Genomic DNA, 23643 nt, shown 5'->3' with positions numbered 1-23643 from the left:
ATTTTTTTTCTAACTGCGCATGCGCAGTTCAGAGTTCCGACCGTTTCAGGCGCGCTAAGCCCCGCCCACAGCACAATTCAGACCCACGATTTCTTTTTCAGGCTAAGTGCATATGGGGGCGCCTGGAAGCTGATTTCCAAGTCGGATCTGAATTGCGCCCAGATTCAGCACTTAGAAAGAAAAAGGTAAAATCAGGCCCACAGTGAAAAATATTGTTTCTTCCGTGCTACACAGACAAAACATACTGTTCATAGAGAAGGAAATGAGAGAGTGCAAAATGTAGTGTTACGGTCATAGCTAGGGTGCAGAGAAAGATCAACTTAATGCAGGGTAGGGTCCATTCAAAAGTCTGACAGCAGCAGGGAAGAAGCTGTTCTGGAGTTGGTCGGAACGTGACCTCAGTCTTTTGTATCTTTTTCCCGACGGAAGAAGGTGGAAGAGAGAATGTCCGGGGTGTGTGGGGTCTTTAATTATGCTGACTGCTTTGCCGAGGCAGCGGAAAGTGTAGACAGAGTCAATGGATGGGAGGCTGTCAAAGAACTCAAACGTCAAAGGACTCAATTGAATTTGCCGGACATAATCTGCCCTTTACAAAGATATGTTGACTGTCTAGTATTAACTTTTTTTTCTCTAAGTGCACATTTATCTTATCCCGTATTATGGCCTCCATCAGTTTTCCCACTGTTGATGTCAAGCTGACAGCTCTGTAGTTCCTGGGTTAACCTTTGTCCCTTTCTTAAACAACAACGTCACATTTGCAATCCTCCAGTTCCCCTGGGACGAATCCTATGTTCGGAGGATGAACCGGACCGCGGATGGGAGAAGTGGAACCTTTCCATGGCTGCAATGGAGGCACCTTTCCGAGACTGAGGTTATGCCCTTTTGCTGGAATGATTAAAAGGCAATTGAATCAGCGTGAGATCACATTCGACACGGCTTCAAAATGATTATGTTGACACCGCAGCACTGGACAGACCTGTGTCGATTTCAAAACTCTGGTCACCGAGTTCTGTGTGATGCTAATTGGGAATTTGTGCATGGAAAGGCAAGCGCTTCCTGATTGACATCCTTCATGGAGATTTAACTAAAATTTAATTTAAATTTAGAGAGAATCTCTATATCAAAATTCCTAATACTGAACCATGATTGCAGATTCTTCTGCGCTGGGAGCATTATATTTATCAAATCCAGCACTGACACCTTTGCATTGACGAGGAAACAAAAACTCCATTTAATCTTTTTAATGTGTTCACTACTGTGGTGAACCATAGATGGTTACCACTATGGGGACTTGTCCATATGTTACTCTTGTTACTGTTGGGGTTAGGGTTTGGGTGTTCCACCTGTTATTATTGTTTATGTGGTACACTCCGTTCGGCTCCGCCTTCTTACAGGAGTATAAAGGTCACTGCTACTTCCTAGTAGCCCTTAGTCTGGGATAGTATTGTTAAGTAGTGTGCTCCAATCTTGTTGTGAATAAAAGCCTTTATTCCTGGGTACGTCCTAGCCTCCCGTGTGAATCAATCGCGCATCAATTTTATTCACAACAAAATACTGAAAATTTTGTTCGAAAAAAAAAATGGAGCAGATGCTAAAGCCCGATCGGCTAACCTTGGATCCGCGTGCCGCTGGGGCATCGAATACTTTCGACCATTGCTTGAAGTGCTTCGAGGATTACGTTGAGACCTCGACAGCAGTCCAGTCCGACGCCGACAGATTGCGGGTCCTCCACGCCAGGGTGAGCGACACTGTGTATGCAACAATTCGCGATTCCCAAAATTACAAAGATGCTATCGAATTACTCAAGAAGCTATATAATAAACAGCCGAACGAAATTCATGCTCGTCACCTATTGGCCACTCGACGGCGGCAGCTCGGCGAAACTACGGGACAGTACCTGCACGAACTTCAACAGCTAGCCAGAGCCTGCAACTGCCAGGAGATGTCGGCTACTCAATACACCAACGACCTTATTCGGGACGCGGTCGTGGCGGGAATCGGCTCATCCTATATTCGCCTGCGGCTGCTAGAGCAGGGTAACCTGGACCTGGCTAAGACGGTAGAATTGGCCGATGCAATGGAAACGGCCTCCAGAAGTCTCGAAACCTACCCCACCGACCACGTGGGAACAGCATGGCAAGCACAGCCACCGCCTCAACTGTACTCGGCGGCTCCTCGGAACTGCGCAATAATGCTCCCAACTTCAGACCTGACGGCTGCGGCAGCTCCTGGAGGCCCACGGTGCTATTTCTGTGGATTGGCGAAGCATCCTCGCCAGAGATGTCCGGCCAGGACGGTGTTTTGCTCCGCCTGTGGAAAGAAAGGGCACTATGCAAAGGTGTGCCGAGCGAAGACCCCTTCCAAGCCCAGCAGTGCTGCGTGCGACTCCCCAGGGTCCATCTCCTCGTCTCCGGCCTCGTCGATGTCTTAAGCCACGTGCGATCCACGGGCGCCGCCATTTCCTATGATGGCGACGCAAGCCACGTGCGACCTGCGGGTGCCACCGTTTTCAACATCATCGACCACGTGCGATTCATGGGTGCAGCCACTTTGGTCGATACCGGCCGCAGAAGACCAGCAGGGGTCCTCGTCGTCAGCTATCTCAGCTGCCTGCAGTTACACTCGGGATCCAACAGTGGCGTCAATCATCCTGGACCAGGCCAAGCCTCTCAGACTCGACAAGTCCATGATGGACATAGAGATAAACGGGCACCTGGCGCATTGCCTGTTTGACAGCGGGAGCACGGAGAGCTTCATCCATCCGGATACAGTAAAACGGTGCGCTCTCCGTGTGCAAACTGTCTGGCAGACAATCTCCATGGCGTCGAGGTCCCGATCTGTCCTCATTCTTGGGAGCTGTGTGGTAACCTTAACGGTGCGGGGCACAGTCTACGAGAACTTCAGGCTCCTCGTGTTACCGCACCTTTGCGCTCCGGTACTCCTGGGGCTAGACTTCATGGTCCACCTGAAGAGTGTGACCCTGCAGTACGATGGGCCATTCCCTCCACTTTCAGTGGGAGAACAGCAGCCTCCAAATTGTCCAGCGCGCTCCACATGCGCCCTCTCAACACTCAAAATTACCCCTCCTTCCCTATTCGAAAATCTCGTGCCAGGCTGCAAGCCCATCGCGACTAAGAGCAGGCGTTACAGCACTGTGGATCGGATCTTTATTAGATCTGAGGTTCAGCGGCTCCTCAGGGAAGGGGTCATTCAACCTAGCACTAGCCCATGGAGAGCACAAGTCGTGGTGGTTAAGACTGGAGACAAGCCACAGATGGTCATAGACTATAGTCAGACCATTAATAAGTACACGCAGCTGGACGCGTACCCTCTCCCGTGCATATCTGACATGGTCAACCAGATTGCGCAGTACCGGGTGTTCTCCACCATCGACTAGAAGTCAGCCTACCACCAGCTCCCCATTCACCTAGAGGATCGCAAATACACGGCTTTTGAGGCGGATGGCCGTCTCTATCACTTTTTAAGAGTCCCTTTCGGCGTCACTAATGGGGTCTCGGTCTTCCAGCGTGAGATGGACCCAATGGTGGACCAAAACGGGCTACGGGCTACCTTCCCGTACCTGGACAACGTCACTATCTGCGGCCATGACCAGCAGGACCACGACGCAAACCTCCAGAAGTTTTTATGCACTGCGTCTCTGCTGAACCTGACCTATAACAAGGAGAAGTGCGTATTTAGCAAGCACCGCCTAGCAATCCTCGGATACGTGGTGGAAAACGGGGTCATCGGCCCTGATCCAGACCGTATGCGTCCCCTCCTTGAACTTCCCCTACCCACTAGCATCAAAGCACTGAGAAGTTGTTTAGGCTTCTTCTCGTACTATGCACAGTGGGTCCCCAATTACGCGGACAAAGCCCGTTCGCTCATAAAATCTACCTCTTTTCCCCTGACAGCAGAGGCTCGCCTAGGCTTTGAAGGGATAAAAGCTGACATCGCGAAAGCCACAATGCACGCTGTCGATGAGTCCATCCCCTTTCAGGTGGAGAGTGATGCATCTGATTTCGCCCTGGCTGCCACACTTAACCAGGCGGGCAGGCCCGTCGCCTTTTTCTCTCGCACCCTCCAAGGCCCTGAAATTCGGCACTCCTCTGTGGAGAAAGAGGCTCAGGCCATTGTGGAGGCCGTACGGCATTGGCGCCATTATTTGGCTGGCAAACGGTTTACCCTGCTCACGGACTAGCGGTCCGTGGCCTTCATGTTCAACAACACGTTAAAGGGAAAAATTAAGAATGATAAAATCTTGAGGTGGAGAATTGAACTCTCCACCTACAACTATGATATCATGTACCGTCCGGGGAAGCTCAATGAGCCCTCAGATGCCCTGTCGCGTGGAACATGTGCCAGTGTGCAGGAGGACCGGTTACAGGCCCTCCACAATGATCTCTGCCATCCAGGGATCACTCGGTTTTTCCATTTTGTAAAAGCTCGGAATCTGCCCTACTCCATAGAGGATGTCAGGTCGATAACTCGAAGCTGCCAGGTTTGAGCAGAGTGCAAGCCGCACTTCTACCGGCCTGACAGGGCACACCTCATTAAGGCCACTCGCCCTTTTGAACGACTGAGTGTCGACTTCAAGGGATTCCTTTGACAGATCGGAATGTGTATTTCCTCAACGTGGTTGACGAATATTCCCGATTCCCTTCTGCCATCCCCTGTTCTGACATGTCCTCTGCCACGGTCATCAAAGCCCTGCGGAGTCTCTTTACGCTGTTCGGCTACCCCAGTTATATCCACAGTGATAGGGGTTCGTCGTTTATGAGCGACGTCTTGAGGCAATACCTGCTCTCTAAGGGAATTGCCTCAAGTAGGACTACGAGTTACAACCCCAGGGGTAACGGACAGGTCAAGAGAGAAAACGCTACAGTCTGGAAGGCTGTTTTACTGGCGCTAAGGTCTAGGGGTCTTCCAGTCACCCGTTGGCAAGAGGTACTTTCTGATGCGCTCCATTCAATCCGGTCCCTCCTTTGTACGGCAACCAACGCTACCCCACATGAGCGGATGTTTACCTTCCCTAGGAAGTCTTCCTCTGGGACCTCACTGCCGTCTTGGTTGACATACTCAGGACCTGTCCTCCTGCGGTGGCATGTTAGGGCCCGCAAGTCCCACCCTTTGGTTGAACAGGTCCATCTCCTCCACGCCAACCCTCAATATGCCTATGTGGCATATCCTGACGGGCAAGAGGACACGATCTCTATCAGAGATCTGGCGCCTGCAGGGGACCTGGAAACCCCCATCACTCCCGCACCCCTGGTTAGGATTCCTTTGCCCATTCTCTCCCCTCCTGACACGGCGCGGGCAGCATCGGGACCTCAACTTAATCCTCTTACTCCCGTGTACAGCTTGCCTGAGTCCAGGAGATTGTCGCCACCTCGAGGTCCACAGGTGTGTGAGGAACTGGAGGAGTCAGTGGACACCACCTCGGAGACAGGGTCGTCACCACGGTCACCAGAACCGGCACTGGAGCCAGTGCTGCGGAGGTCGCAGAGACGGTGCGGACCCCCGATACGGCTGAACTTGTGAACATGTGGACAGTTCGTATTGTCTCCTTACCCCACCGGCCTTTGTTTTTAAAGGAGGGGTGAATGTGGTGAACCATAGATGGTTACCACTATGGTTACTTGTACATATATTACTCTTGTTACTGTTGGGGTTCGGGTTTGGGTGTTCCACCTGTTATTATTGTTTATGTGGTACACTCCGTTCGGCCCTGCCTTCTTACAGGAGTATAAAGGTCACTGCTACTTCCTAGTAGCCCTTAGTCTGGGATAATATTGTTAAGTAGTGTGCTCCAATCTTGTTGTGAATAAAAGCCTTTATTCCCGGGTATGTCCTAGCCTCCCGTGTGAATCAATCGCACATCAACTACAAAGTAGGTTTCTTGAAACTTTTCTTTTGGGGAGGGTGTTGGTGGGTGTTTTTTGGGTGCTTTTGCCCCATCGGTTTTAGTATCACGGTGAAGCAGATGGGGTGAGAACACTGGGTGTGAAAGCTCTCAGATTTTCACAGCTGAACTGCTAACTCTGCCGTGTGAATACTATTGCAGCTTCAACAGTGCGTGGGGACATCCCAAAACACAGGGATCACTGATATCCCTGTCACTGGGACCAGAAACACTGTGAGCACAGTGCGCCAGGACCAGAGCCTTACCAAACACCTGAACCTCCGTCAGGTTGCATTTAAATATTTGTAGTGCGTAACCTCAGCTTTGCTACAAGATCAAAGGAATATTTAGAGCCAGAGTGATTGTGCATGAAATGGTGTGAGACACATTTTGTTGAAAAGTGTTGCAATATGCTTGGTACCTTAAACGATAAAGAGCTTATAAATCAAACGGCGCTATTCCAACCAGGGGAATTGACAACAGCACACTGCATTAGTGCTGCACTCTGACAAATGGCAGAACCCGAGAACCATAGAAAAGTTACAGAAGACCATTTGGTTCATCTTGTCCATGCCAGCCTGAGGACACCCAGGTGCCCTCTCTAATCCCACCTTCCTGCACCGGCCCATAGCCCTGTAACTTACAGAATAGTCATAGAATCATAGAATCGATGGCACAAAGACAGGCCCTTTGGCCCAAACTGGTCCATGCCAACCAAAATGCCCGTCTAAGCTAACCCTATTTTCCTGCATTTGGCCTATAAGAGCACAAGCAGATGAAAATATATTGGCAATATATTGCTTCAGAAATTATCAGCAAAATTGCAAGTCCATGAATTGGAGATGTAACATGGATTGGTAATTCGTTGGGAGGTAAGAGATGGTGTGTGGGGATGAAGAGAATCTTTAATCAGTTCCGAAGTCATATTTGATTGAAATGTTAACTCTCTTTTTCTCTACAGTTGCCGCCAGACCTGCTGAGTTTTTCTAATATTTTCTGTTTTCACTAGCATCCACAGCATTTTGCTTTTATTGGAAAAGGAATCTTGTCTGACTGATGGGTTGTAACAAGTGCTGTTCCCCAACAATCTGGACTGTGGTCGCAATCTTTCTCCATATATATTAATAAATTAGTGAAGGAATAGAGAATTGCATAAGGTGGCACATTAGGTTGCATTAGATGGCAACACGGTGGCATGGTTGTTAGCACTGCTGCCTCACAGCTCCAGAGACCTGCGTTCAATTCCCGACTTGGGTCATTGTCTGTGTGGAGTTTTTACATTGTCCCCATGTCTGCATGGGTTTCCCCTGGGTGTTCCGGTTTTCTCCCATAGTCCAAAGATGTGCGGGTTATGTGCATTGGTCATGCTAAATTGCCCCTTAGTGTCCCGGGATGCGTAGGTTTGAGGGATGAGTGGTGTAAATGTGTGGGGTTACGGGGATAAGATCTAGGTGGGATTGCTGTCGGTGTAGACTCGATGAGCCAAATGGCCTCCTTCTGCACTGGAGAGATTCTATGATGAAGGGGAGCAGGAAGTTACGGCAAAAGTTAACGGCAAAACCACATCCTATAAAGTTCAAACTGCACTTTACAACCAATACTTTACTTTTGAAGTGTAGTCAGTGTTGTGATGAAGATAATGCAGCAGCCAAACTGCACAGCAAGCCCCAGAACCAGCAACGTGATAATGAGCTGATAATGTTTTTATGATGTTGGTTGAGGGATAAATCTTAGTCAGAACATCAGGGATAACTGCCCTGGTCTTCTTTGAAATAATATCATGGGATCTTTTACATCTACCTAATCAGGCAAATGGAGCCTTGGTTTAATGTCTGATCCAAAACATGATAGTTCTAACAGTGCAGCACTGGGCACAGCCTGGATTCTTTTGCTCAAGTCTTTGAACCTGGATCTTGTGACTCAGGCAAATGTGCCACCCACTGAGATCAACTCACCCGATACCCAGGAACTTTGAAGTCAATTTTAATGCGAATGGTAATGATTATCACATGTTGGCTGATAAAAGCGATTGCCTGTTTTAATTGTGGGTGCTTTAAGCTGCAAGATATTGGCCTTGCTCTGTTAAAGCTACCTGAAGATTGTTCCATTGTTTATCGAGCTTTGTGAAGATTGTCGCAATCTTCAACATTTTTTGTTGTGCTCGATGAAACCATCTGCTTCGAATCATTTCACTTCCTGTGCCACTGATCGCCAATGGCAACCATCTCAGATTTTGTGAAACTGATGGAATTGATGTGTCAACGCAAGGGGGAATCCTTAATCTCCCCAAATCCTGTAAATAAGGAAGGATATTTGTGTGTATAGTTTGCATCATCGATCATGTTATGTGGGGTTTTCAAACTTCAGTTCAAACCTATCGAAAAGGTTTCCTCCCATAAGACTTTGGCCTCTGGGTACATAAATCCATACTTTAAGCTGCCCCGTATAAAGTCGTTTCACTTTAATCTTGTTTATTCTTTAGGGTCTTTTTTACGATTGACATTGCCATTTTTGTTTTTATGTTGCCGGCCCCCTCCACTCCGCCCCCCGCCCCCCCCCCCCCCCCCCCCAAAAAAAACTTCTGGCCACGCACTGAACTCTGGGCCAGATGCTGCCATGTTCTGATGGCAGAGCTGCCACTGCACTCACTCGAGGCTTAGGCTATGGAGTGAGAATGAAGCCCACCTCCTTCTGCAACCTTCCCCAGCTCCAAACCAACTGTTGCACCCGCTCCCCCACCCCAAACCCCAGCACTTTTCATGGTGTCTCCAGCTCTCTCTGCTGCCCCCCAGGCTCCATCCATGGCACCTCCTGAGACAGAGGCTTGACCCCTGAAAACTGTCAGGAAGGGGTCCAGGTTCTGGAGAGAAAGAGAGAGAGAGTGAGGCAGGGACAGAATAGGAAAGGAAAGCAAGCAAAAAGTTGATCTGAGTTTCAGGAGTTTTCTGGGTGGGACACAGAAACTGTACGAATCAGAGCTTGTTAGGGTGATTTAGTGTTATGTAATTTAAATATATTTGATATATACACGCTATTCCAGCTAGGAATACACAGTGCTGCATATATATAGTACAAAATTTCAACTTTTCTGGGCAAGAAATGTCCAAGGAACCTAATATAAAGCAAAATACTGCGGATGCTGGAAATCTGAAATAAAAACAGAAAATACTGGAAAAGCTCAGTGGATCTGTGGAAAAAGAAATGGAATTAATAGGTGGAATTTTATGACCGTGTTGTGCCCGTTTTTGTGCTCGATGCAGTCATAAAGTGGGGCATGAAGCGATTAGCGCGATTGGCGCCAGTTATTGTGACTGGGGCGATTTTACGACCCCGGATTTCCGGCTCGCTGGGAATGGGCAAGAGGCTGGTTAATTTATTTAAATTTATTAAAACATTCATTTTAATGTGATTGGTGAGCCCGGCGCTCGATCGTCCGGACTCGCTTGCCTTTATGGCCTCGCTGGGACAGGTTCTCTCTGGCGAGGAAAGCACCTGCCCCCCATGAATGGGGAACAGTCATGTTAACCTTGCCAGTGGAACCAGAGGCTATTAAAACACCCCCCCCCCACCCCCCTGGGGAGGCCAAGGGCAAGGCGGGGTGTCCCTTGGGCAATGCCAGACTGGCAGTGCCACCCTGGCATTTTGGCACTGCCAGTCTAGCACCTGGGCAATGCCCACTGGGAATCGGGTAATGTCCACTGGGCAGAGCCAGGTGGCATAGCCAGTGGGGAGGGGCCAGTGGGGGGGAGGGGCTAATGGGGAGGGGGCCCACTGCCACTCTACAGCAATCGGTGGGGGAGGGTTGAGGGCCGTGATCAGTCTGGCGGCGGGGGGGGGGGGGGGACACAGCATCTCTGGCTGAGGGCTGCCGCAATTGTCGGGGGGGGTGGTGGGAGAGGGTTACTTGAGGCAGCCTGCAGTAGCAGGGGCCTGACAGTGCTCTTTGTTTGTCAGACCCTTGCTACTGTTAATGCGCATGTGCAGGATCAGAGGTCTGCACATGCGCAATACCTCCCTCTACAGGCTTTCGGGTGCATTAAGCCCCGCCCACAGGCTTCTGCAGTGAACAATGGACTCGCTCAAAATTTTGCAGCCAGAGTGGGGGAGGTCCTGAGAACGTGCCCAAACAACGGATCTGGGACTCTCCCTGTTCCACACTCGCCCGACACTTAGACAAAAAGTTATAAAATAGTGTAAAATGTTTCAAGTCCATATGACTTTTCTTCAGTACTCAATCGCAACTTTTTTGATAATGCTCTCATAAAGTGTTGTGAGGTATCTTACTACGTTAAAGGTGCTATATGATTGCAAGTTGTTACTGTTGTTCTTCCTCACACATTTAAACCTCCACTTCTCGCTCTCCCCCCTCACACTACTCCTTCCACTGTCCTCCCTTCCCTCTCACCCTCTCATCGAATAACATTGAGGAAGTTGTACTCTGTACCTAACTTGCGTTGCTTCTGACCGCAGAGAGTTCGTTGAGTTAGTGCAAGGGAACCTTTACTGGAGTTAAAATAGTATCAGAGCAAAAATGCGAGAGAGACAAAATAAAGATAGCAAAACAGAGGGAGAAGCTAAGTAAATAAGGAGATTTTCTATTGAATCAGTGAGGCCTTCCTTTTAGAAGTACAGTTTGGCAGGAGCATCTCGCCTGAAGGGGTGACAGCTATTAGCAGTTGGTTCACTCATCGTGGCATGATTTTCCAGAAAATGATTCAATCTACCATAACTTTAAGATAAGGGCAGGGGTTTTAGAAGGTATTTGAGGAAACCTTTTTCATTCAGAGGGTGATTGGAGTCTGGAGTGCACTGCCTGGGAGGGTGGTAGAGGCGGGAAACCTCACACTCTTTAAAAGGTGAGCGATTGAAATGTCATAACATTCAAGGCTATGGGCCACAAGCTGGAAAGCGGGATTTGTGTAGATTTCGCGTAGATTTTGTTGATGCAGACTTGATGGGCCGAATGGCCTCTTCTGTACTGTATGGCTCCATGGGCGCAATCGTACCGCGGTTTGGCGACAAGCCAAATCAGCAGGGCGGTGGGAAATTCCTGCTGGCATGGACAGTCAGAAAATTCCAGCCTATGACTCTACCAATGTTTGGTACATATAGTGCAAAGCACTGTGAGTGAATGAATAAACTGCTGCTTCTGTATTTCTTGGGAACACCAGGGTTGTATAAATTGGGAAATGACACATCTCCAGCAATATGATTCAAACCTTTCCCCTTTAATGCACCATTTGTGAGTGTGCCAATTCATACTGTCTTTAACAAACATTCATTTCCAGAAACAAGAAAGTTAATTCATTTTTTTTATTCATTCATGGGGCACGGACGTCACTGGCTGGCCAGCATTCATTGCCCATCCCTCGTTGCCTGAGAGCAGTTGAGTGTCAACCACATTGCTGTGGATCTGGAGTCACATGCAGGCCAGACCGGGTATGGACGGCAGATTTCCTTCCCGGAAGGACATTAGTGAACCAGATGGGTTTTTCCGACAACCGACAATGGTTTCAGTAGATTCTTAATTCTAGATTTGATTTACATTCAATTGTTTAACTTTTACACAGTTTCCAGAGTTTCAACGTGTAAAAATCTTCAAACTTCATAACTTGTCGAGAGAAGGCACTGGATTATCCGTGGATGTAAACAGGTCCAATGGAAGAGAAATCCGTTTTTAACTAACTGCCTTTGTTCTTTTCGAGCTGTCACCAGTAAAACTGTGATCAAAAGTGCTGATGATCACAGGTGCTACCTGTCTGTGAAAAAGCTCCAAACAGAAACAAATTCAAACACGTGTCATCATTTGTTTGAAATGAAGCTTTGAGAATTCACTCTCTCTGTTTGAAAGCCTTTTGGAATAAAAAAAAGCAAAAAAAAAAAATTGCTTAAATCTTCACAGGATGGGAGAACATCAAAACATGCTGGATGTACAGATTACACACTGGGAAATTCTACAACTTGCACATGTTCCCAATGTACAAAGTTGGTGAAAATGTCTCCCCGATTCCTACAAAGTCAAGATAGGCAGACAAAGCTCGAGCCTTTGAACAATGCGAAGGCTGTCAGGGAAAGCTTTAATGAAGACGTTGAACGATGTCACTGCTAGGGTGTGGGTCAATTTGAGGGGGTAAAGAGAAACAGCCAGAAATGGCAGCCCCTACGAGAACTAACAAGGTAAGAAGGAAAAGGATTGATTGACGTCCTGTAGTCAAACTGTCAGTCCCTCAATGATGGTAATTTCTGATTTACTTCCAGTACGAGTGAGCATTGGAACGGTAGACAGATAACAAATGGCTGGAGATGTGGCGTAGGAGAGAGTGCTTCCCAGAGTGGAAAATTCCATGCGGGAATGCTGTGGGGGTGGGATGCTTTTTTGGAGAGTAGTGTAGCATGTGGGGCTCTGCCTGGGTGTTTACAATAATTACTCAAGATAAGAAGTGTTTTTTTTCCTTCTAACTCTTTCAGAGTAACTATGAGGGTAAAACTGGCAGAACTCTCCAAAGCTGGTGATTTAAATCACTTTGTCGGATGATTCCCACCCCATCAATGGGAGATTCCATTGACAGTGGCGGGACCAGCGAATCCCACTGTGAGCAAACAGCACTTCACCTTCCACCACTGGGAAACACACGGCTTGGAGGCCAGAGAATCTCACCCTTGGCGTTTTAAGATGCATTAACTGATCTTGTCCACTCATGTATGATTCTTTGTTTTCTCCTGCACTGTTTCCATGCTCTTGGTGTGACACTCTTGGCATTGAGCTCTGTGGCTCTCTCTCACTATTGAGTTCTGAGCAATTGCCTCAAGGGTCTCCTGCCTTCCTGAGCATACAGGACATCCATTCCATCTCTTCAGCAAATACCCCCAGTGATTACCCTTTATAGAAAGGATGTTATTAAACTGGAAAGAGTGCAGAAAATATTTACTAGCTACCGGGACTTGATGGTTTGAGTTATAAGGAGAGGCTGGATAGACTGGGACATTTTTCTCTGGAGTGTAGAAGGCTGCGGGGTGATCTTATAGAGGTCTATAAAATAATGAGCGGCACAGATCAGCTAGATAGTCAGCATCTTTTCCCAAAGGTAGGGGAGTCTAAAACTAGAGGGCATAGGTTTAAGGTGAGAGGGGAGAGATACAAAAGGGTCCAGAGGGGCAATTTTTTCACACAGAGGGTGGTGAGTGTCTGGAACAAGCTGCCAGAGATAGTCGTAGAGGTGGGTACAATTTTGTCTTTCAAAAAGCATTTAGACAGTTACATGAGTAAGATGGGTATGGAGGGATATGGGCCAAACACGAGCAATTGGGACAAGCTTAGTGGTTAAAAAACAGGGTGGCATGGACAAGTTGGGCCGAAGGACCTGTTTCCATGCTGTAAACCTCTGTGACTCTATGACTCTAAGTATTAAAATCTTGGTGCCAGCTCTCTCCCCTGGCCAGCCATTGATGACTGTTGGATTGCACAATCTTCCCAATGATCTCATTGGCTCCAGCATCCAAAATATAGCTCTCCTTTAAGAGATATGGGCTCGCTATACTAGGCAATCATAATAGTGTGGCCTCCCTGAGGCGCACAGCCAGTGAACATGAACAGACCTGGAGCTGCAGACTGCAAGCAGAAATCAGGTTATGTCGCCCTGCCTGCTATTCACCTGATGGGATTGGCTTAATTTCTCATTGTAAACTCGGTTTTTGTTTTCAGTTACTATCCAATTTAGCCCCCCTAATATCCATTGAACAAAATTCCCCTGCACTGCTGATTAGTCTGCTATGTGTTTCTCCTGCTCCAAGACCGCCATTATAGGCCCTCAGTTCACCGAGGGATGCACAATTTTCAGTAACATCTTAAAGATATTCTGTTGAGTTCTAACACATAGAAAACTTGTGTGGTCTCAATGGCTCGGGTTAGGTAACGGATGAGATTGGTCACTTCCTGAATAATAAAGAAACTGGGATATTCAGAAACTAAAACCTTATCAATATGTGATAGGTGGAAGAAATATCCAAGATGTATGGGAATGAATAGCCCAGATGAAAATATTTTTCTGATTTATTGACATTAACATTCTCATTTTGAAAACACATTGGGAGGTAGACAAACTGAAGGGTGCATTAAAAGGCTCAACAATTTAAATTGATAATGTTCACAATGGTAATGTGTCACATCTAGCCATTTTATATTTGACTGGGCATTCATTATCATAGGGCAAGACCCGCCTTAGAGAGCTAGCAGCCAATTAGATTGGTTGGCATCTCTGTAGTTCTTGCACGGCAGGTTCGAGTTGTGGCCACAGCTGGGACTACAGGCAGTCCCTGAAGAAGAGGAGCTGATGGAAGCTGGATTTCCGGGTAAGTCAAGGATCTTGGCAGGCTCCAGTGAAGGAGTTGTGTTGAATAGGAGGCCAGGTTTGAGAAGCCAGGATGGGGGATTAAATAGGGGTATTTAATGGGGGGGTTACCCCCAATGGACACAGGTGACCCCAAAGGAGGTCACCCCTCCTTGCCTGACGCCAGCCTGCACAGTAAAATTGCCAGGCCTACTCGCTTTGTGGGTAAAATAGCAGGCTGAGGCATTTAAGTGGGCATTTACCTCCATGGTGTTATGAAACATGACCCAATGAAAAGCTGGCCTGTCTCTATCAAAATTGCAGAGGACTAGGCCATGCCTATGCCCACAATGAAGCCAGTCAAGTCAGGAATACAGGGTGCAGGATTGTGACTGGAACCAGCCCACACCCTTTAAAAGCTCCTGGTGAAATTTAGAATGGGGTCATGAATCCTGGAATTGGGTCCCAGCTTCTAGTTTTAAAAGTCCACAGTGTCTCTCCAACTGTGTGAATCCAGCCTCATGTGCGTGTAGAAAATCCTGTAAGTTCTGAGATGTTTTAAAATATTGTAAATAAACATGTTGTAGATTTGGAACTTGTGTCATTCCTGCATTACTCAGAAAAAGTCAAAATTTGAGATACAGCCAACACTGTTTAAGTAAATCCACTCACATCTGAGTTGCACTTAAATGGAATAGCATACTTTTAAGAATCATCATTAAGGCAGAATGTCACCGCCGTATCTTATAGTTCGTTTGTTGATGAGAAGTTAAATTCTGAAAGGTGTAATATTTATTTTCAAGATTAGTCACAGATGCTGAAACAGGAACATCACTTTCCTTGGCAGTGCTTTTTACCTGAGCTTGGTGCGTTTATTTGCTGAAGTTAATTTCCTGTGAAGCCTACAAAAACCAATAAAATGAACACTTCATTGACTAATGCGGAGTCCTTAAATAAGTGCACTAGTCCGCTGTATGCTTCAAGTACGCTGGTATATACAGAAAGTAACTGCCAATGTCTGATACACTCAAACCATTCTTGGCATTATACTTCATTATGACAAACCTGAATTGTAAAAGGATTTCACAGCAGTCATAATTGAGCCTGTTGAATGTGAGGAACATATGTAATGCTTTGTACTGAGTCCAATCTAAGTTGAGGAGTCGAGACAATGTTCCCATTGTATATTTTTTCTGTCGGTACTATTTTAGGGGACAGCCCACACTCACTTGAGCGAATGCCAGGAACACTATTCTTTGACTGCCTGGAGTATAAAGCAATACAGTGGGCAGATTTTCTTTTTTGATTCAGAATTTTAGTGGATATTCTTTTCACGAAAACCTGGAATTTCCATAAAATTTCAAGAAGTTATACAATAAACTTATGGATAGTTTTAAAAGAAGAATCATTAATTTTTCACTGATCCACACATAAATTTCACCATATTCTAAAATCGTCTCACATTGAGCACAGTATTCCCTATTTAAAAATCAAGATGACTTCAACAATCTCCAGCATTTTACTGCAGACTCGTCTGACCACCAATGGACTTCTGGGGCATTGAGTTTAAAGTTTATTTATTAGTGTCACAAGTCGATTTACATTAACACTGTAATGAAGTTACTGTGAAAATCCCCTTGTTACCACACTCCGACATCTGTTCGGGTACACTGAGGGAGAATTTAGCATAACCAATGCACCTAACCAGTACGTCTTTCGGACGGTGGGAGGAAACCGGAGCACCCGGAGGAAACCCATGCAGACACATGTAGAACGTGCAGACTCTGTACAGGGAACGACCCAAGCCAGGAATCAAACCCAAGTCCCTGGCGCTGTGAGGCAGCAGTGCTAACCATTGTGCCACCATGCCGCCCTAGACATCTCATGGGGTTTAAAACTGAATCAAACAATTTTATTGATACCGTGTTGATGCCTAAGATGAAACTTGTTCATCAACAATTTTAAGGAAGAGCTTAACTTGATCATATAAATGTATTAACCCATTCATTACTATTATCACAAAAGTGTGATTTTAAGCTCCAGCAATTTCTTGGCTGTGATCATTTCAGGATCTGGTTTGAAAGCAGGTACTGTCATAACAAGTGGCAACCATTTCCAAACTCAAAGTTGTACTTATTTCCTGTTGAGTTACGTCCAATGTCTTTGGAACATCTTCAAAGGAATTTACAAAAACACTATTTTCTGCACTTTCAAGTAAGGGTGGAAAGAGAACTTTAGTAAACAGTACCAACGCTTTGACTTCTTTTGAAGCAAAAACATTTTCTTTGGAATGTTTTGGCAAGTTTTGCTGTATTGATATTTTGCAATAATATTGGAGCAGTAGTTTTCTGTGAAAAATTCATTATTTACGATCATAAATGAATGCAAAATTGTTATCGCTGGGTCAAATGGAGTTGCATTGATATTTGAACACTCACTAACAAAATATCTATTCATTTAGCTCGTATGTGGGTTGAATGTAAAATGTTCAGTGTGGCATTAGCCTCAAACTAGATTTGTGTGTTGTGCGTAGAAGATATTTTCACAAGGTTATTGCTGTACCAATAGTGTTGCAAGCAATTCATCAAGCCAAAGAATCATAAATAGCATGTACAATATTTAATCATTTATTTTTAAACGATATCACTGTACTGATTATATTTGTACACAGAAGTTGAAATTTGCTTTAACCATTCAGAGGTTAGAAAATATCTTAGAGCTTAGATCTGCAGTCAGGCATCCTGCAGAAGGACTGAATTCACATATGATTTTAAAGCAAATATTTTTTGAAACAATACCAAGGAACACGAGAAGAAGATCTACCATGTCTCATAAGTGGTTAGATGCAGAATAATTTATTTGTCATTATTTATTTTGGGTATAAACCATTCACAGAATCAGTTTTGAGGATCCGCGAGGCACCTTAAGCTCCCTGTTCCTGTTGACTGTTGGAAGGGCGTACATTGATGATGGAGGATGATGTGGTTGCCTGATAGAACAGCAGCACATTCAAAAGAACAAAGTAAATACAATTCACAACCTTCCCTGCACACATACATTACCTAATTCCAGCCATCAGTTCAATCAGTAAGAAGCTATCATCAGCACAAGGTGACAGAAGTGAATAGAAATCATATTACCAGAATTGTTTATCAGATATGCTGATGTGGAACACAAACATCAAAGAACAGAACCTACATTAATGTAACTTCCTTCCTCATCAGTTGACTTCAATATACATCAATGCAGTGGAAATATACCAAAGTATGACAGCGCTTTATGGTTCGATAAACCCAAGATTAATGAAATGTAAAGGTAGCTTTGTTGCTGGAAATTGTGTAGTTGGTACATTCTTTTTAAAACATTGGAGCAAAATCATGCTTTATTGACCAGGATGTTACCCATGACTCTAAATCTTTCTTCCATAAAATTCAAATTATGTACACTGTTCAAAATTGAGATCAACACAACCAAATAAAATACCTTTAGTCTCAAAATGTCGAAGCCAGGTATGGCTCAAGAGAATAGAAAATGTGCTAAAGTAATCTAAGGAGGTATTTAAATAAAATCGAAATACTGCGGATGCTGGAAATCCAAAATGAATCAGAAAACGCAGGAATACCTGAGGTCTGGCAGCATCTGTGGAGAGAGAAACAGAGTTAACGTTTTGAGTCCATTGACTCTTCAGCAGTTCTGTAAATGAGTCATACCGTTTCAAAACGTTCTCTGAAAACCTCCATCCTCGTTCGTGTCTGGGATTCTCCGATGCTGCTGAAAGTGAATGGAGTTTTGTCTGGAACGCCAAATTCCCTGTTCTCACTTGCAGCAGGGTGGGAACGTGTGAACCCAGAGAATCCCACCCGTTAACTCTGTTCCTCTCTCCACAGATAATGCCAGATCTCCTGAGGTTATCCAGGATTTCAATTTTATTTTACACTCGGGAGATATTTGTTGGCTTTATTTCATTTAATCACAGTGCTCAAATTTTGTCAAAGGTTTAACTGGGTGGTACTGTTTGATGATGGTGCACTAAGAATAGAAACTTAGTCACTAATATGGAGGTAAGGAAGAGGTGCAATTCATTTTGTTCTGTGGTCGACTCTGAATTCTTACATTGCATATTGCACTGTTATTGTAATTTACACATACATCAGACCTTATTCTATGCTGTAGACTAAAGCCAAAGTGATTCAGTTATTTTTTTAAGCCCTAACATGCTGCTGCCAAAACAATCTCACTCTGCTGCTACCTAATCTATTTGTCAACTAACAAAATCCTGAAATGACTAACACTGGACCATCAGAACCGATGTGATTGTGACACCCAACCTCCCATTGCAATCTAGACCACCCTCACTGTAAGGCCTTACCATGAAAGGAAGCATGCTAGAAGTGCATTTAACTCCCACTGCAATTTAGACGCCCCCTCCCCAACCCCCCCCCCCCCATCCCCCTGCCCCCCAGAAATTGTGGAATGGGAGAGGTGCAGATTGTAGCGAGAATCCCACCCGTTAACTCTGTTCCTCTCTCCACAGATAATGCCAGATCTCCTGAGGTTATCCAGGATTTCTATTTTATTTTACACTCGGGAGATATTTGTTGGTTTTATTTCATTTAATCACAGTGCTCAAATTTTGCCAAAGGTTTAACTGGATGGTACTGTTTGATGATGGTGCCACCTCACTACAATCTGCACCTCTCCCATTCCACAATTTCTCTCCATACTCCAGTGTACCTACTTTCTCCCTAGGCTTTGGTCTTAAGAAGTAGGCTTTCCTCATGAAAGAAATCCAGCCAGTCAGTCAGGGTGCCTATAAATGGGAACCCCACAATAGAGAATTTAAAACCGTTACATTCTGCTGGACAATTAGGCAATCTGATCTTCCAGGTTTCCTCAAATTTGCCGATTGGAGTCTGGATGAGTGCGGCCCCAACAACACTCAAAAAGATCTACCTATTCCAGGACAAAAAAGCCTGCTTGATTCACACCCCATCCCATCACCTTAAGAGTTCCCCCTTTCCAGGTAAAAATAGATAAGTCCCCTGGGCCGGATGGGATTTATCCTGGGATTCTCTGGGAGGCTAGAGAGGAGATTGCAGAGCCTTTGGCTTTGATCTTTGGGTCGTCATTGTCTACAGGAACAGTGCCAGAAGACTGGAGGATAGCAAATATTGTCCCCTTGTTCAAGAAGGGGAGTAGGGACAACCCTGGTAATTATAGACCGGTGAGCCTTACTTCTGTTGTGGGCAAAGTATTGGAAAGGATTATAAGAGATAGGATTTATAATCACCTAGAAAGGAATAATTTGATTAGGGATAGTCAGCACGGTTTTGTGAAGGGTAGGTCGTGCCTCACCAACCTTATTGAGTTCTTTGAGAAGGTGACCAAAGAGGTGGATGAGGGTAAAGCGGTTGATGTGGTGTATATGGATTTCAGCAAAGCGTTTGATAAGGTTCCCCATGGTAAGCTTTTACAGAAAATACGGACACATGGGATTGAGGGTGATTTAGTGGTTTGGATCAGGAATTGGATAGCTGTAAGAAAACAAAGGGTGGTGGTTGATGGGAAATATTCATCCTGGAGTTCAGTTACTAGTGGTGTACCGCAAGGATCTGTTTTGGGGCCACTGCTGTTTGTCATTTTTTTTAATGACTTGGATGAGGGCGTGGAAGGATGGATTAGTAAATTTGCGGATGACACTAAAATCGGTGGAGTTGTAGGCAGTGCGGAGGGAAGTGGCAGGTTACAGAGGGACATAGATAAGCAGCAGAGCTGGGCTGAAAGGTGGCAAATGGAGTTTAATGCGGAAAAGTGTGAGGTGATTCACTTTGGAAGGAGTAACAGGAATACAGAGTACTGAGCTAATGGTAAGATACTTGGTAGTGTGGATGAACAGAGGGATCTGGGTCTCTATGTGCATAGACCCCTGAAAGTTGGCACCCAGGTTGATAGGGTTGTTAAGAAGGCGTACGGTGTGTTAGCTTTTATTGGTAGAGGGATTGAGTTTCGGAGCCAGGAGGTCATGCTGCAACTGTACAAAACTCTGGTGCGGCCGCATTTGGAGTATTGCGTACAGTTCTGGTCGCCGTATTATAGGAAAGATGTGGAAGTGTTGGAAAGGGTGCAGAGGAGATTTACCAGGATGTTGCCTGGTATGGTGGGAAAATCGTACGAGGAAAGGCTGAGGGGCTTGAAGTTGTTTTCGTTAGAGAGAAGAAGGTTAAGAGGTGACTTAATAGAGGCATACATTAGATAGGGTGGATAGTGAGAGCCTTTTTCCTCGGATGGTGTTGGTTAGCACGAGGGGACATAGCTTTAAATTGAGGGGTGAGAGATATAGGACAGATGTTAGAGGTAGGTTCTTTACTCAGAGAGTAGTAAGGGCGTGGAATGCCCTGCCTGCAGCAATGGTGGACTCGTCAACGTTGAGAGCATTCAAGTGGTTATTGGATAAACATATGGATGATATTGGAATAGTGTAGATTAGAGGGGCTTTAGATTGGTACCACTGGTCGATGCAACATCGAGGGCCGAAGGGCCTGTACTGCGCTGTAATGTTCTATGTTCTATTCCCTCCACCACAAATACACAGTGGCAGCAGTGTGTACCACCTACAAGATGCACTGCAGCAACTCACCAAGGCTCCTTCAACAGCACCTTCCAAACTCGCAACTTCTACCACCTAGAAGGACAAGGGTAGTAAATCGATGGGAACACCCATCAACTGGCAAGTTCCCGTCCAAGCCACACACTGTCCTAACTTGGAACTAAATTGTAATTTCTTCACTGTCGTTGGGTAAAAATCCTAGAACTCTATCCCTAATAACACTGTGCATGTACCTGCTACACCACATGGACTTCAGGGGGTCCAAGAAGGCCACCACCTTCACAAGGCCTTGCCAGCAACACTCACATCCCATGAAAGAGTAGTAAGTTTTAAAATGAGTTTATGCACTTCCAGCATGCTTCATTTCATGGTAAGACCTTTGGGATCACTATTTAACTATTCTTCATCCGGGGCTTGATACTAGCTAAGCCTCAACTGGAACCCATTATGATCTGTTTCCAAAGCTTCATTCTCTGCCATTCCTGTAAACTTGTGTCAACTGTTTAGCTAAACTACCTGGAGTACTCTGAATCAATCTATCCGAGCTTGTGCAAGTGATAGGATGAATGATGAACGCAATGAATTTCCAATCTCAATCCCAGATGTTGAAATCCCTGACATTGTCTCCTTTCTCTTGCACTCTGCAGTGTCTTTCTTGCTTCTTTCGTATGGAGATAAGAAAACTGAGAGAAGCAAGACATTTCCTACTGTTCAGCAGGAGTAAAAATCTCAGGTGTGAGCCTCAACAAAAATAGTAATTGTTGTTAATCTTGATTATGAGCTCAAACCACCTTTCTGAAGTTTCCATCCTATAATCTAAACACATTAACTGAGTGAGTGCTCAGCATTCTCACTGTCTGCATTGTTGGCACATGAGTGCTTGTTGACTCTCCTGCTGTAGCCTATCATTCTCAGGGACAGAGTGCAATCTATGCTCTCTTGAGGAAAGAATGTTTGTTACTGTCGGTCACCGGCTGATTTGTCTGACAACCGCTTGATAATCCTCCTCACTTCTCCAACAGAATTGCCACTAAGGCAATAAGTCTTCAACACACATTCATTCATTGCCGAATGGTGCCGTGATTTAGTTGAAGTCTTCCTTGTGACGTTGTCACGACAGTTCATTCAGTGCTCAAGTTAAGTCTTCAGATTTGTGAATGACCTTTCAAAGTAAATATTGGCTTACTGACTGAAATGATCCCTCTCAGCAATTTCCTAAGAACTTTGCGAACAATTAATTACTGCAATTATTGACACAATGCTGGTCAGTTTTTGCATACTGTAAGATCAAACAAATAATACTGAAATTAAGGAGCATTTAATCTATTTTTTGAAGGTTTTGGGCAGGTCAAAATGAAAATTTGACAGAACAATTATTTGAAGAGTCCATTTATGTCCACCTCAATGAGAAAAAAGGTACTTATGTTTAATATTGCATTCATCTAATCAATGTGTCCTCCTGTAAAACTACACTGGACAGCCAAGCCTAAAGACACATTGGTGGCCTTTCTTCTTGTCAGAAGATGGCTTGTGCCCTGGTGGTCAACTCCATGGTAAGCATCACCCAGAGTGGCTCAGGACTCTTACTCTGGCCTGCCAGTCTCTGCTGGATCAGCTGCGGAGGAGGACAATGGGCTGTGAAGGTGCAGGATTCACTGACCTTTGTTTTTACTGGGCCCTCTTCTCAGCCAGCTGAGCTTTTCTCTTCTTCCAATGCATTTTCTGAACACTAAGCCTTCAGAGGTCTTGGCCATCAGTGATTGTCTCCCAGTTGTCAGCGTCAAGGTCCACCATCTTCATATCTTGCTTGTTAGTCTGCTTATAGCAGTGATATGGATGGCCAGGGTGTCATGACCCAGTGGCCAGTTCACCATTCAGAAGCATCTTTGGGTATGTATGGCTGTCACTCTTCTGATGAACATGGTCGAGCCAGCACAGCCTTTGTTGCCTTCATAATAAGTATATGCTGATGGAATTAGTGCACTACAGAACCTCTGAGTTGGTGAGCTGGTCTTGCTAAGAGATGCTGATGAAGTGTCTGAGACAGTGAAGGTGGAAACTGTTCCACATTTACTCCTGTTTGATTAGAAGAAGACTTGATTAGAAACCCTACAGTGCAGAAATAGGCCATTTGGCCCATTGAGTCTACACCGACCACAATCCCACCCAGGCCCTACCCCCCATATCCACCCACTAACCCCTAATTTCCTACCTATTTCAGGACACTAAGGGGCAATTTTAGCACAGCCAATCAACCTAACCCGCACATCTTTGGACTGTGGGAGGAAACCGGAGCACCCGGAGGAAACCCACGCAGACGAGGAGAATGTGCAAACTCCACACAGACAGTGACCCAAGCCGGGAATCGAACCCAGGTCCCTGGAGCTGTGAAGCAGCAGTGCTAACCACTGTGCTACCGTGCCGCCCCGTTTAGCATCTGTTGTCCAAGTCTCACCACTGAAGAGGAGCATGCTGATGATGCAGGCTTGGTAGACTCACCGTTTGGTCTTTTGAGTCAGATTGCAGCTGTTCCACACTCTCTTACTCAGCTTGGACGTAACAGCTAGAACTTTTGCGATACATGTATTGACCTCAGCATTAAACAGTGAATTGCTGGTGATTGTGGAGCCGAAATAGGTAAAGCTATTAACAACCTCCAGTTTCACATTGTCAATGCTGATAGATGGCAGTACGGAAGCATCATGGGACATGACATTAGTCCCACTGATTCTGGTGGTCAAAGCAAACTCTTTATTGGTGTGAAAGAGCCTGTCCATTTCTTGCTGAAGATGGAATGTTAGCGCAGC

Source organism: Mustelus asterias, chromosome 10 (genome assembly GCF_964213995.1).
Source record: "Mustelus asterias chromosome 10, sMusAst1.hap1.1, whole genome shotgun sequence".
NCBI classification, from domain to species: Eukaryota; Metazoa; Chordata; class Chondrichthyes; order Carcharhiniformes; family Triakidae; genus Mustelus; species Mustelus asterias.
This window is presented reverse-complemented; position numbering follows the sequence as displayed.